The sequence below is a fragment of the Triticum dicoccoides genome, chromosome 4A, assembly GCF_002162155.2.
Source record: "Triticum dicoccoides isolate Atlit2015 ecotype Zavitan chromosome 4A, WEW_v2.0, whole genome shotgun sequence".
Taxonomy (NCBI): Eukaryota; Viridiplantae; Streptophyta; class Magnoliopsida; order Poales; family Poaceae; genus Triticum; species Triticum dicoccoides.
Genome location: NC_041386.1, coordinates 524,767,543 through 524,783,232, shown reverse-complemented (window position 1 = coordinate 524,783,232; position 15,690 = coordinate 524,767,543).

The window sequence follows — 15,690 nt, the reverse complement described above, 5'->3', positions numbered from 1 at the left end:
ATAGTATAAACAGTTTCTTGCAATTTTATCATGTGGGAAGCATAGAGAGGTGGAGATATAGTTCCTCTCTCATAATAATTGCAAGTAGGAGCAGCAAGCACATGCATATTATATTCATCAAAATCATCATGTGTAATGATAAAAGGCAACCCATCAATATAATCCTTAATAAGGGCAAACTTCTCCGATATAGTGTAGTTGGGAGAATTCAAAAAGATAATAGGACTATCATGTGTGGGTGCAATAGCAACAATTTCATGTTTAACATAAGGAACTATAGCAAGTTCATCTCCATAAGCATAATTCATATTGGCATCTTGGCCACAAGCATAGCAAGCATCATCAAAAAGGGATATTTCAAAAGAATCAACGAGATCATAGCAATTATCATAGCATTCATCCTTCGGTAAGCACGAAGGGAAATTAAACAATGTATGAGTTGAAGAGTTACTCTCATTAGAAGGTGGGCACGGGTGATCAATCCGCTCTTCCTCCTTTTGTTCTTCGCTCTCCTCCTCATCTTTTACATCCAATGAGCTCACAGTTTCATCAATTTCTTCTTCCATAGACTCCTGCAAAATATTAGTCTCTTCTTGGACAGCGGAGACTTTCTCAATAAGCGCATCAATATAGGAATTATATTCATAATTATCATAGAAATAGTTCATTATAGCCAAATTTTCAGGCCTATAAACATCATCATCAAAAGCTTCATACTTTTCAAACAAAGATTCAATTTCATAAGCACCCTTAAAAGCAACAAATTCTTCTATTTATTCCACATCATAGTAATCATATATATCATTAGCATAAGAAGCTAAGGTTTCATTATCATTAAATTTGCATGAAAAGGGAAGGTGTGGAGCCTTCATCCTAGAACAACAAGTGTAATCATAACTCAAGCATACTTGCCGAGCATACCACTTCAATATATAAATTTGATCCCATAATAGTTTCCATTTTTGTGTCAAGCGATAATCCCTAAAGTATTCACGTTGATCGAATGTTACTCCCATTACAAAATTGAATGGGGTTTTCTTAGGATTATCAAAGTAGTACATAATTTCTGTCACATAACAAGCATCGAGGGTTTTAGGAGGTTCCTCATCTCCATGAGTAGCAAGTACACCTAATTTTTTAGTATTTTGTGTTCCATATCCATAAGTAAAGATAAAGAACAACTAAGAACAGCAACTAAAAATTACTTAGTGATAAAGCAAACAAGCACACACGAGAATATTCACCCCACGCTATTGCTCCCCGGGAACGGTGCCAGAAAAAGGTCTTGATAACCCACAAGTATAGGGGATCGCAACAGTTTTCGATAAGTAAGAGTGTCGAACCCAATGAGGAGCTAAAGGTAGAACACATATTCCCTCAAGTTCTATCGACCACCGATACAACTCTACGCACACTTGACGTTGGATTACCTAGAACAATTATGAAACTAGAAGTACTTTGTAGGTGTTGTTGGATAGGTTTGCCAGATAATAAAGATTACGTAAATAAAAAGTATGGGCTGTTTAGGTAAAGACAAAACTAAGTTAGTTTTAGTAAAGAACTTTTTGTTATGAGAAAGTTATTTGTCCCTAGGCAATGGATAACTAGACCGGTAATCATTATTGCAATTTTATATGAGGGAGAGGCATAAGCTAACATACTTTCTCTACTTGGATCATATGCACTTATGATTGGAACTCTAGCAAGCATCCGCAACTACTAAAGATCATTAAGGTAAAACCCAACCATAGCATTAAAGTATCAAGTCCTCTTTATCCCATACGCAAACAACCCCCTTACTCGGGTTTGTGTTTCAGTCACTCACGCCACCCACTATAAGTGAATCATGAACGTATTGCAACACCCTACAGCGGGGATCCCTCATGCTTGCGCGACACGGAGAGCACCATAGGACATCACCAATAATAAAACATGCAATTCAAACCAATCTTGATCGTCAAATAGCCCATAGGACAAAACGGATCTTCTCAAACATCATATGATAGCCATACATCATTGGGAAATAATATATAGTGTTGAGCACCATGTTTAAGTAGAGATTACAACGGGTAAGAGAGAGGTTACACCGCTGCATAGAAGGGGGAAGAGTTGGTGATGATGGCGGTGAAGTTGTTGGTGAAGATTGCAGTGATGATGATGGCCACGGCAACGTTCCGGCGCCACCGGAAGAGAAGGGGAGAGGGGGCCCCTTCGTCTTCTTCTTACTTGACCTCCTCCCTAGATGGGAGAAGGGTTTCCCCTCTGGTCCTTGGCCTCCATGGTGTGGGAGGTGCGAGAGCCCATCCGAGATTGGATCTGTCTCTCTGTCTCTCTATCTCTCTATGTTTCTGCGTTCTCAGATTCTACCCTTTCACCGTTTCTTATATTCCCGGAGATCCGTAACTCCGATTGGGAGGAGTTTTGGACACGATCTCTATCCGGATATTAGCTTTCTTGTGGCGAAAGAAGGGCATTAACCGCCTTACGGGGTGGCCACGAGGGTCAAGGGCGCGCCCCCTGCCTCGTGGGCCCCTCGAGCATTGTCTCACATGGATTTTTCTTACCAAAAATCATATATATTCCAAAAAAATCTCCATCAGTTTTTATTCCGTTTGGATTCCGTTTGATATGGATATTCTGCGAAACAAAAAACATGCAACAAACAAGAACTGGCACTGGGCACTGGATCAATATATTAGTCCCAAAAATAGTATAAAAAGTTGCCAAAAGTATATGAAAGTTGTAGAATATTGGCATGGAACAGTCAAAAATTATTGATACGACGGAGACGTATCAACTCGCAACACAGAAAACACAAGATTTATACTGGTTGGGGCCACCATTGTGGTTTAATACCCTACTCCAGTGTGGTGGTGGTGGATTGCCTCTTGGGCTGATGATGAACAATACAATGGGAAGAGCAACCTCCTGAGGTTGGGGTGTTCTTGTGCTTGGCTAACTTGTGCGGGTGAGAGTGATCTCTCCGGTCGGGGGGTCGGATCGGCCTATTTAGCTACGGTGGTGGCTAACCCTATTTATAGGGGCCCTGGTCCTCTTCCCAAATATTGAGTGGGAAGGGAGCCAACAACGGCGAGCTAATTTGAAGGGGGACAGCTAGTACGAGCCATCCTGACAAAAGTGGTCTCCGCCTGCCAAAGGCTCTGGTGGTGACGCTGTCTTGGGCTCCATGGTGACCTTCGTCTTGCCATTCTTCTGGTCTTGGTCTTGTTGCACCGAAATGGCAACCTTTGCCTGATGCCTCGGCACTCCTCGCCTGCGCCTGCCTCCTTAGCACCAAAGAGGAAACAAGGACGTTGCGCTCGCTGGCGCCCTCCTGGCGCCCGCCTGGCACTGTTCGTCATGGCTCATGTCACGAGAGCCTCGTGAGGTTCGCCTCGCCTTGATATCTCTGCTCATTGTGAGCCTGCCTGACTAGGCCACTCCAGAGGAGGTCTTGCGTCATCCGCCTCGCGAGGCTTGGCCCCTCGTGAGGGTATTGGGTGCCTTGCTGGTGAAGATGGGCCATACGGTCTGCTGGCTTAGCCACGCCGCGGGCCGCAGGCAGGGGCGCAAGTCTGGGGACCCCCGTTTCCAGAACGCCGACAGTAGCCCCCGGGCCCAAGGTGCGCTCGGGCTTGGCTTCGCGGTGAAGCCAAAGGCCAAGTACGGAGCACCGCGGGCCCCAAAAGCCTGCGGCCTCGATTGACGCGTGGCGGTTGATTGGACGTGGGCGTCTCCGCTTCCCCATGCTGCCTCGGCAACTGCTCGACTTGACAAGTCCCTGGGATATGCAAGGAAAACCATCATTACCTGCGATCGTGGGATGTGCCGGTTGGCCTTCTCTTTCTATAAATGGGGCGGCGGCAGAGCCCCCGTCGCCCATCTCTTCCTCGCTCGCTTGCTTCTTCCTCCTCGCTCCATTGCTTGTAGTGCCACCAATGGCGCCATGCAGGAAGTTCTCAGCCACCGAGAAGGGAAAGGCCCCTCGTGAGGGACCCGACTCTCCGGCGCCCAAGCGCAGACGCGATCGTCCGCGCAAGCATGCCGCGTCCCCTATCGTGGCCCACTGTCAGAGCGGCACCACGACACATGGAGGGGGACGTCCCAGCCACGGCGATCCAGTTGACGAGGGGAGGCGCGCTTTGGTGGCGCGCCCCCCACCCGCGCTTCCACACGGTGGAAGTGTCGCCGGAGTTTGTCGTTTGGTCGGAGAATCCGGCCGGCAACTGACTCTAACTTCCACGCTTCTTTGCTGACAAGCTGCCGGCCTCCGGTCCAGACGGGCTCTGGCTGCAGGCAGATGGTTGCTACAGCAAGGCCTCTTGGGTCACAGTCGCGACTTCTGCCACGGGCAACATAGCCCTGGCCCACGGCTGGCAAACGTTTGCCCGCGCGCGCTGCTTGGGCAGGCGGTGCGCCCTTCACTTCAAGTACGATGGCGGATCAACCCTCTATGTGAGGGTGTTTGGGGAAGATGGTCGCCACGCCGGGTGCTGCCCCAAGGCGAATGATGGTGAGGAGGTGCTCGGTCTTGGGGATGGTCGTGAAGAGGATGAGGACGAGCCCGTCCTCAGGGGCGGCCGTGTCTTGTCCAGCTGCGGCGGCTCTTCCTCCGGCAACAGCTCCAGCAGTGGTGGCTACGACCAGCTGCCGCGCTGCCGTGCCCGCTTTGAAGGCGGTAGTGGGTCATATCGTCGCCGCGCCCCCGTGAAGCGTGAAGAAGGATCCGGCTAGGCTCGGGGTGCCGCTAGGGGTCTGTTTCCGCGGATTGCTGCAACACTGCTTTTGTTTTACTCTCCTTTTTTCTTCCTGCATCAAGAATGTAACCAGTATGGGCCCAGGGGGCGTGTATCGAACTATGGTTCCTTGGTTGTTGCTCTGTGCGTGTCGTTCCCATGTTGTGTCGTTATTTCGTGCAGAGATAACTTAACCTGGTATATTCGGGATGCCCTCTTCCTCACGAGGCGCTCATTTCCTTGTGTCCACCTTGCCTCGGTGGCATGTATTCGCTCAGGAACTGCAAAAACTCGTTAGGAAGTGCACTAAGAGATTTGTCGTTCGCCCTGGTCCTGACCTGGTGCCTTGTATCGCGGCACCCGAGGGGCACGGACTAGGAGAGGCACGCCAGCTTTTGGGCTCGAACGAGGGTGGCTCGCGAGAAGGCAGAGAAGGGAGAAAAATGCTCGCGAGGGCACCTACCCAGCCCCCTCGCGAGGCATGCGAGAGAGAGAGAGCACGAACAAACCACAGCCGAAAAAATGCAGTGAGAGGTGAGGGGGTCAAATCAGCAAGGAATGCCAAGAGCAAATTTCGATAAGAAAAAGCGAGCCAAATACGAAAGCAAATGAAAAACCGCGTCCGGCACCTAATCTAGTCTTCAAGTCTTCTCACCAGCGCGGAGCTAAGTGCTGCCACTAGGCATGGGCGGGAGCCCCAGGGCCTGAGGCCGGCACTCCTGAGACTCCGGGGCGTGTACAACCCCAACTCATTATTACGTGAGAGTGTCACGGGCGGCGATTCTTCACAGGCACCGGGCCTCCTTCACAGGCTCTAGGCCTTTCTTCTCAGGCTCTGGGCCTTGCTTCATAGGCTCTGGGCCTTGCTTCATAGGCTCTGGGCCTTGCTTCATGGGTAAAACTTCCGGAGGTGTTGGATGTTCCAGGCGTTTTGGATTGGTACTCCATCTTGTGTCTCCAGGCGCGCGGAGCCAGGCCTGGAGATGTGGACGACCTTGAACGGGCCCTCCCACATTGGTGAAAGCTTATGCAACCCTTCCCTGGAGAGGACCCGCCTCAGGACTAGGTCACCCATCTCGAGTGTCCTAGAGCGGATGTTGCGGCAGTGGTATCGCCGCAGTGCTTGCTGGTACATTGCCGCCCGTAGCGCAGCCTCGCGGCGACGTTCTTCCCCCAACACGAGGTCCATCCCCCGCGTGGCATCCTGATGCGTTTTGTCGAACGCCAGGACCCATGCGGAGCGATGCTTGACCTCGTGAGGGAGGACCGCTTCAGCTCCGTAGACGAGGAAGAATGGAGTCTCTCCCGTTGGCTTGGCGGCAGTGGTCCGGATGGACCACAATACGGACTGGAGCTCGTCGTGCCAGCCCCTGCCACAAGCCTCCAGCTTCTTCTTGAAGGTCTTGGTCTTGAGGCCCCTCAGGACCTTCGTGTTAGCGTGTTCGGCCTGACCATTGCTGCTGGGGTGGGCCACCGAAGCGTAGCAGATCTGCGTTCCAAGATTAGCACAATAGGTTTTGAAGAGGTTGCTAGTAAACTATGAAACATTATCTTTGATGATGCGGTTGGGGACCCCGAAGCGGCTCACGAGGCCCTTGATGAACTTGATAGAAGAGCCGGCTGGTATAGTATGGACGGCTTCCACTTCCGCCCACTTGGTGAACTTGTCGATGGCGACGTAGAGGTAGCGGTATCCCCCTTGCGCCCGAGGGAACAGGCCTAGGATATCCAGCCCCCAGACCGCGAACGGCCATGAGAGTGGGATAGTTTGAAGGCCCCGAGCAGGCTAATGGATTTGCTTGGCGTGGAATTGGCAGGCTTCGCAGTACTTCACCAGCTCGGCTGGGTCATTGAGGGCGGTAGGCCAGTAGAACCCACTGCGGAACACCTTGCCGATGAGGGTCCGTGATGACGAGTGGTGTCCGCAGTCCCCACCGTGTATGTCAATCAGCAACTCCCTTCCTTGATCGCTGGATATGCAGCGCAACACGACATCGTTCGGTCGTTTCCTGTATAACTCACTGTCTCGGATGCAGTATGCTGTGGCTTGCCTGGCCACGCGCTCCGCCTCCTCTTCCTTCTCCGGCAGCATCCCGTGCGTTAAGTACTCCTTGAATTCCTTGGTCCAGCATTCCTCCTGAGGCTCGAGCGCCAGGAGCAGCCGAGCTCCTGAGGTTGGGCCACAGGCTGGGGCTCCTGTGGCCGGAGGCTGGGGGAGATCCTCCCGAGGCTGAGTCGTGCTTGAAAGAGGCGGCGCGGCTAATGGCTTGAAGAGCCGCTCCTCAAAGACGCCAGGCTCCCATGGTTGCCGCTTGGATGCTCTCCTGGTGATGTTGTCGGCTTCCTTGTTGGTGCCCCGGGGTACGTGCTGCAGCTCCAGGCCCAAGAACTGCATCTCCATCTTGCGCACCTCCACGAGGTAAGCCTCCATATGCTCGTCCTTCGGCTCGTACACCTTGTTGGAGAAGTTGACGAGGAGTTGCGAGTCACCTCTGACGGTGAGGCGCTTCACCCCTAGGGCCGCCGTAGCCTTTAGGCCGGCTATGAGGCCTTTGTATTCCGCGATGTTGTTGGAGACCTTCTCGCCATGCTGAAAGCAGAGTTGCACGGTGTAGTAGAGCTTGTCCTGGGTGGGCGAGATGAGCACTGCTCCAGCCCCCGCGCCCTGGTGTGCGAAGGCGCCATCGAAGTACATGACCCAGCTGTCCGGAGCCTCACTTCCTGGGAAGGTGGACCGGTCTTCTCCTTCCTCAAGTGTCGGGGCATCCGTCCAATCTGCCACGAAGTCAACGAGTGCGCCCCCCTTGATGACCCTGGTAGTGCTGAACTCCAACTGAAACGCTTGTAACTCGATGTTCCATTCCGCGACCCTTCCGGCTGAGTTAGGGCTCATAAGTACCCTCTCTAGTGGGTATGCCGAGACGACCTTGATGGGGTGGCCCTGGAAGTAGTGTCGCAGCTTGCGCGAGGCCATCAGCAGTGCGAGCACGAGTTTCTGGGGCATGGGGTAGCGTGCTCTCACGTCCCGTAGTATGGTGATGACAAAGTACACCGGGTGTTCGACGAGGGCCGGCATGCTGTCGAGGCTCGGGTCCTACGGAGATCGGGGTGTATCCTGAGGTGGGAGGGTTCCCGAGACCCGACTGCCCTCAGGAGCTTCTGCGACGCCGCCCTGCTGATCTTGGCCTTCTACCGCTGATGCCTTTGCCTTGCCTTCCTGACCCCGCGCCACTTCGGCTCTAGCCTGGCGTGGTGCCCCCTGGGCTTGGCGCTCCTCCCGAACTGCCACTAATGCCGCGCTGGTGGAGTACGGGGTGGCAGCGAGGTAGAGTACCAGAGGTTCGAGAGGCCGCGGTGCCACCATCACTGGGGGGCTGGTGAGGTATTTCTTGAGGTCTTGGAAGGCCCGGTCGGCCTCCGGGTTCGACTCAAACGGGCCCTTATTCTTCATGAGCTTGAAGAATGGTAGGGCATGCTCTCCCAATTTGGAGATGAAACGCCCTAACATAGTCACCCGCCCTGCTAGCTTCTGCATCTCTTTGAGGGTCTGTGGTGGGCTCATGTCCTCGATGGCCTTGATCTTCTCTAGGTTCGCCTCGATCCCTCTGTGGGACACGAGGAATCCTAGCAGCTTGCCGGAGGGGACGCCGAACACGCACTTCTCCGGGTTGAGCCTCAGGTTCACTTGGCGCAGGCTCTCGAAGGTCTCCTCCAAGTCTTGGATCAATGTCCTCGCCTCGCGAGACTTGACCACTATGTCATCGACGTAGGCCTCTGCGTTTCTCCTGAGCTGCCGCCCCAGTGCGATGTGCATCAATCGCTGAAAGGTCACGCCCGCGTTGCGCATCACGAAGGGCATGCAGGTGTAGCAGTACACCCCACATGGTGTCAGGAAGGCCGTTTTCTCCACATCTTCCACTGCCATCTTGATTTGATGATACCCTGAGAATGCATCCAGGAAGCAGAGCAGGTCACACTCGGTGGTGGAATCGACAATCTGATAGATGCGCGGGAGCGGGAACGGATCTTGGGGCAGGCTTTGTTAAGATTGGTGAAGTCGATGCACATCCGTTCCTTCCCGCCTTTCTTCGGCACCACAACGGGATTCGCCAGCCATTTGGGGTATCGGACCTCTTGGATGGCACCTGCCGCTTCCAGCTTGCGCGTTTCTTGGACGACGAAGGCCTGCTTTTAAGTGGACTGTCGTCTTGCACGCTACTTTACAGGGCAGATGTTGGGCATACCCTTAGATGATGCTGGATCACCTCCCTCGGGACCCCTACCAGCTGATTGGGCTCCCACGCGAATATCTCCTTGTTCTCGCACAAGAACCTCACCAAGGCCTCTTCTTGCTCCGGGTCGAGGCCAGCTCCTATGGTAAAGGTGGCTCCTGAAGACCCGTCCTCGCTGACCAGCACCTGCTTGGTTTGCGCCTTGTCTTGGGTGAACAACTGCTTCTTCTTGGTGGGCGCGGCCTCCCTGGTTGCGGGGGTACCGGCGTCGGCGGGTTGCGCTGCCGCCGCGGTCTTGAAGGCGAGCCTGAGCACCGTCGTGGCCTCCTTGGTGTCCCCCTTGATGGTGAGGACGCCCTTACTCCCCGGCATCTTCATGAGGTTATAAGCCGGGTGAGTCGCCGCCATGAACTGAGCGAGAGCCGGGTACCCGAGGATGGCGTTGTACGGGAGACCGATGCGAGCGATGTAGAAATCCACCAGCTCGATGCGGTAGTTGTCGCGGGTGCCGAAGGTGACATGGAGGCGGATTTGCCCCAGAGAGTGGGCAGCTCCTCCGCCCACTCCCGAGAAGGGCTTGCTGAGGCCGAGCCGCTCGGGTGGCATGTGTAGAAGGCTGAGGGCTTCTACGGAGAGCAAGTTGAGGCCAGCACCGTTGTTGATCAGGGTCTTGGTAATGGCCACATTGCAGATGGTGGGCGTGTAGAGCATCGGGAGCATTCCAGAGCCGGTGGTGGAGTCGGGGTGGTCTTCTGAGCAGAAGGTGAGGTCGGCCTCTGGCGCAGCCCAACCCGGCGGAGCCCCCGGGCGCCTGGAGGCGTCGCCGATCCGGCGAAGGAACGGCTTGGTGTGACGGTCCGAGGGCGGCGCCTGCGAGCCACCGAGGAGAGACGCGATGACGGGGGGTGCTGGTCCCCTGAAGCACGCGATGAAGAGGTCGCGCAGCTCCTCCTAGGAGGCCACCGAAGATTCCGGCAGATGGAGGAGCCAGGCGCACGGCACACCAGTGAGGGCCATTGGGAGCCAGTTGGCCATGACTTTATCGTCACCCAGCCTCCAGGATGGCCTCCTCGTACGCCTGCAGGAATGCTGCCGGGTCCGCCGCACCATCGTAACGGGGCGACATCTCTGGCTTGAACTTGTGCGGCCACCTCACCCGCCGTAAGGCGGGGGTGAAGGCCCGAAGCCCCACGGTGATGTGGAGGGCGCCCGTCGATCTAGTCGGAGTAGCGGCGGCGTCCATGAGAGCCGGTCGAGGAGGTGAGTTTGCCGGGGGGGCGAGGCTTCGGCGCACCCCTACCTGGCGTGCCAAATGTCGGATGTGGGGTTCTGGCAAACCCTTAAGGTTCGAACACTGGGTGCGCGCGAAGTCTCTCCCTCCCACCGATCTACGCCCTAGCTCGTTAAGATATCGCGGACGAACTCGACGAACTCGCAACACAGAAAGACACAAGATTTATACTGGTTCGGGCGACCATTGTGGTGTAATACCCTACTCCAGTGTGGTGGTGGTGGATTGCCTCTTGGGCTGATGATGAACAATACAATGGGAAGAGCAACCTCTTGAGGTTGGGGTGTTCTTGTGCTTGGCTAACTTGTGCGGGTGAGAGTGATCTCTCCGGTCGGGGGGTCGGATCGGCCTCTCTAGCTATGGTGGTGGCTAACCCTATTTATAGAGGCCCTGGTCCTCTTCCCAAATATTGAGCGGGAAGGGAGCCAACAACAGCAGGCTAATTTGAAGGGGGACAGCTAGTACGAGCCATCCTGACAAAAGTGGTCTCTGCCTGCCAAAGGCTCTGGTGGTGACGCCGTCTTGGGCTCCACGGTGACCTCTGTCTTGCCGTTCTTCTAGTCTTGGTCTTGTTGCACCGAAATGGCAACCTTTGCCTGATGCCTCCGTACTCCTCGCATGCGCCTTCCTCCTTAGCACCAAAGAGGAAACAAGGACGCTGCGCGCGCTGGCGCCCACCTGGCGCCGTTCGTCATGGCTCACGTCACGAGAGCCTCGTGAGGTTCGCCTCGCCTTGATATCTCCGCTCCTCATGAGCCTGCCTGACCAGGCCACTCCAGAGGAGGTCTTGCATCGTCTGCCTCGCGAGGCTTGGCCCCTCGCGAGGGTCTTGGGTGCGTTGCTGGTGAAGATGGGCCGTACGGCCTGCTGGCTCAGCCACGCTGCGGGCCGCAGGCAGGCAAGTCTGGGGACCCCCATTCCCAGAACGCTGACAAAAGTGGGTTTGGAAGAGTGTCAACTTTAGATCCCACATATTTGGAGAATGTTCAATCTTATGATGTTTTTGATAAAAGTGGGTTTGGAGAGGTCATGACTTTAGTTAATGTTAATCCCACTATTTTGGATGAGTGTCAACTTTGCAAGCATGTGGATCGTGTTGAAAATATTTTATGTGATAGCTATTTTGTTAAATTTTCTTATGATCCCACATGCAATTATTATGAGAGAGGAAAATATGGTGGTAGAAATTTTCATGTTACTAAATTACCTCTCGTTATGTTGAGATTGCTATTGTTTCTTTCCGCTTCCTTGCATATGCTAGTTTTTGCTTGCCTTGATATTTTTTTTGCCTATAAGATGCCTATGCATAGGAAGTATGTTAGACTTAGATGTGTTTTTCAGATGTTTTATGATGCTCTCTTTGTGCTTCAATTCTTGTCTTTCATGTGAGCATCATTGAAATATTATGCCTAGCTATAAGGCTTTAAAGAAAAGCGCTTGTTGGGAGACACCCCAATATTTATCCTTTCTGTTATTCAATAAATAATTTATCTATCCTCCGTTTTGGTTGTGTTTTTTGTGTTTAATTAGTGTTTGTGCCAAGTAGAACCGTTGGGAAGACTTGGGGAAAGTCTTTTTAATCCTGCTGTAAAAAACAGAAACTTTAGCGCTCACGAGAACTGCTGCCATTTTTATTTGGAAAGTGCTATTCAGTTAATTATTTTTGCATATGATTAATATATAAATTCCTCACTTCCAGAAATTTATTTTAGAATTTTTGGGGTTCCAGAACTTGCGTTAGCTGCAGATTACTACAGTCTGTTCTGTTTTTGACAGATTCTGTTTTCCGTGTGTTGTTTGCTTATTTTGATGAATCTATGGCTAGTAAAATAGTTTATAAACCATAGAGAAGTTTGAATACACTAGGTTTAACACCAATATAAATAAAGAATTAGTTCATTACAGTACCTTGAAGTGGTGTTTTGTTTTCTTTCGCTAACGGAGCTCATGAGATTTTCTACTTTAAGTTTTGTGTTGTGAAGTTTTCAAGTTTTGGGTGAAAGATTTGATGGATTGTGGAACAAGGAGTGGCAAGAGCCTAAGCTTGGGGATGCCCATGGCCCCCCAAGATAATCTAAGGACACCTAAAAGCCAAAGCTTGGGGATGCCCCGGAAGGCATCCCCTCTTTCGTCTACTTCCACCGGTAACTTTACTTGGAGCTATATTTTTATTCACCACATGATATGTGTTTTTCTTGGAGCGTCTTGTATTATTTGAGTCTTTATTTGTTAGTTTACCACAATCATCCGTGTGGCACACACCTTTTTGAGAGAGACACTCATGATTCGGAAATTGTTAGAATACTCTATGCGCTTCACTTATATCTTTTGAGTTATATAGTTTTTGCTCTAGTGCTTCACTTATATTTTTTAGAGCACGTTGATAGATTTGTTTTATAGAAGCCATTGTTCTCTCATGCTTCGCTTAGATTATTTTGGTAGTCCTACAAAACAGCGTGGTAATTTGCTTTAATTATTTTAGGCATTCAATATTACTAATAAAATTTTCTTATGAGTGTGTTGAATACTATGAGAAGTTTGAAACTTGATAATTGTTTTGAGATATGGAGATGGTGATATTAGAGTCGTGCTAGTTGAGTAGTTGTGAATTTGAGAAATGCTTGTGTTGAAGTTTGTGATTCCCATAGCATGCATGTATGGTGAACCATTATGTTAAGAAGTCGGAGCATGATGTATTTATTGATTGTCCTCCTTATGAGTGGCGGTCGTGGACGAGCGATGGTCTTTTCCTACCAATCTATCCCCCTAGGAGCATGCACGTATTACTTTGCTTCGATAACTAATAGATTTTTGCAATAAGTATGTGAGTTCTTTATGACTAATGTTGAGTCCATGGATTATACACACTCTCACCCTTCCACCATTGCTAGCCTCTCTAATACCGCGCACCTTTCGCCGGTATCATACACCCACCATATACCTTCCTCAAAACAGCCACCATACCTACCTATCATGGCATTTCCATAGCCATTCCGAGATATATTGCCATGCAACTTTCCACCATTCCGTTTACTATGACATGCTCTATCATTGTCATATTGCTTTGCATGATCATGTAGTTGACATTTTAGTTATGACAATGCCACCGTTCATAATTCTTTCATATAAGTCACTCATGCATCATTGCTATCCTGGTACACCGCCGGAGGCATTCATATAGAGTCATACTTTGTTCTAGTATCGAGTTGTAATCATTGAGTTGTAAATAAATAGAAGTGTGATGATCACCATTCATAGAGTATTGTCCCAAAAAAAGGAGAAAGGCAAAAAAAGAAGGCCCAAAAAAGGGAAAATAAATAAAAGGGGCAATACTACTATCCTTTTTTCCCACACTTGTGCTTCAAAGTAGCACCATGATCTTCATGATAGAGAGTCTCCTATGTTATCACTTTCATATACTAGTGGGAATTTTTCATTATAGAACTTGGCTTGTATATTCCAACGATCTGCTTCCTCAAAATGCCCTAGGTCTTCGTGAGCAAGCAAGTTGGATGCACACCCACTTAGTTGTTTTTGTTGAGCTTTCATATATTTATAGCTCTAGTGCATCTGTTGCATGGCAATCCCTACTCACTCACATTGATATCTATTGATGGGCATCTCCATAGCCCGTTGATACGCCTAGTTGATATGAGATTATCTTCTTCCCTTTTTTATCTTCTCCACAACCACCATTCTATTCCACCTATAGTGATATGTCCATGGCTCATGCTCATGTATTGCATGAAGATTGAAAAAGTTTGAGAACATTAATAGTATGAAACAATTGCTTGGATTGTCATCGGGGCTGTGCATGATTTGAATACTTTGTGTGGTGAAGATGGAGCATAGCCAGACTATATGATTTTGTAGGGATAACTTTCTTTGGCCATGTTACTTTGAAGAGACATAATTTCTTAGTTAGTATGCTTGAAGTATTATTATTTCTATGTCAATATTAAACTTTTGTCTGGAATCTTTCAGATCTGAATATTCATACCACAATTAAGAGAATTACATTGAAATTATGCCAAATAGCATTCCACATCAAAAATTCTGTTTTTATCATTTACCTACTCGAGGACGAGCATGAATTAAGCTTGGGGATGCTTGATACGTCTCCAACGTATCTATAATTTTTTCCATGCTATATTATATTTTGTTTTGGACATTATCGGGCTTTATTATACACTTTTATATTATTTTTGGGACTAACCTATTAACCAGAGGCCCAGCCCAGAATTGCTGTTTTTTTTTGCCTATTTTAGGGTTTCACAAAAAAAGTATATCAAACAGACTCCAAATGGAATGAAACCTTCGGGGACGTGATTTTCGAAACGAACATGATCCAGAGGACTTGGACCCTACGTCAAGCAACCAACGAGGAAGCCATGAGGTAGGGGGGCGCGCCCTCCACCCTCGTGGGCCCCACGCTGCTCCACCGACATACTCCTTCCTCCTATATATACCTACGTACCCCCAAACTACCAGATACGGAGCCAAAACCCTAATTCCACCGCCGTAACTTTCTGTATCCACAAGATCCCATCTCGAGGCCTTTTCCGGAGCTCCGCCAGAGGGGGCATCGATCATGGAGGGCTTCTACATCAACACCATAGCCTCTCCGATAAAGTGTGAGTAGTTTACATCAGACCTTCGGGTCCATAGTTATTAGCTAGATGGCTTCTTCTCTCTTTTTGGATCTCAATACAATGTTCTCCCCCTCTCTCGTGGAGATCTATTCGATGTAATCTTCTTTTGCGGTGTGTTTGTTGAGACCGATGAGTTGTGGGTTTATGATCAAGTTTATCTATGAACAATATTTGAATCTTCTATGAATTCTTTTATGTATGATTGGTTATCTTTACAAGTCCCTTCGAATTATCAGTTTGGTTTGGCCTACTAGATTGATCTTTCTTGCAATGGGATAAGTGCTTAGCTTTGGGTTCAATCTTGCGGTGTCCTTTCCCAGTGACAGTTGGGGTAGCAAGGCACGTATTGTATTGTTGCCATCGAGGATAACAAGATGGGGTTTATATCATATTGCATGAGTTTATCCCTCTACATCATGTCATCTTGCTTAAAGTGTTACTCTGTTCTGATGAACTTAATACTCTAGATGCATGCTGGATAGCGGTCGATGTGTGGAGTAATAGTAGTAGATGCAGGCAGGAGTCGGTCTACTTGTCTCGAACGTGATGCCTATATACATGATCATACCTAGATATTCTCATAACTATGCTCAGTTCTGTCAATTGCTCAACAGTAATTTGTTCACCCACCGTAATACTTATGCTCTCAAGAGAAGCCACTAGTGAAACCTATGGCCCCCGGGTCTATTTTCCATCATATTAATCTTCAAATACTTAGTTAATTTTATTGCTTTCTATTTTACTTTGCATCTTTATCATAAAAATACTAAAAATATTAT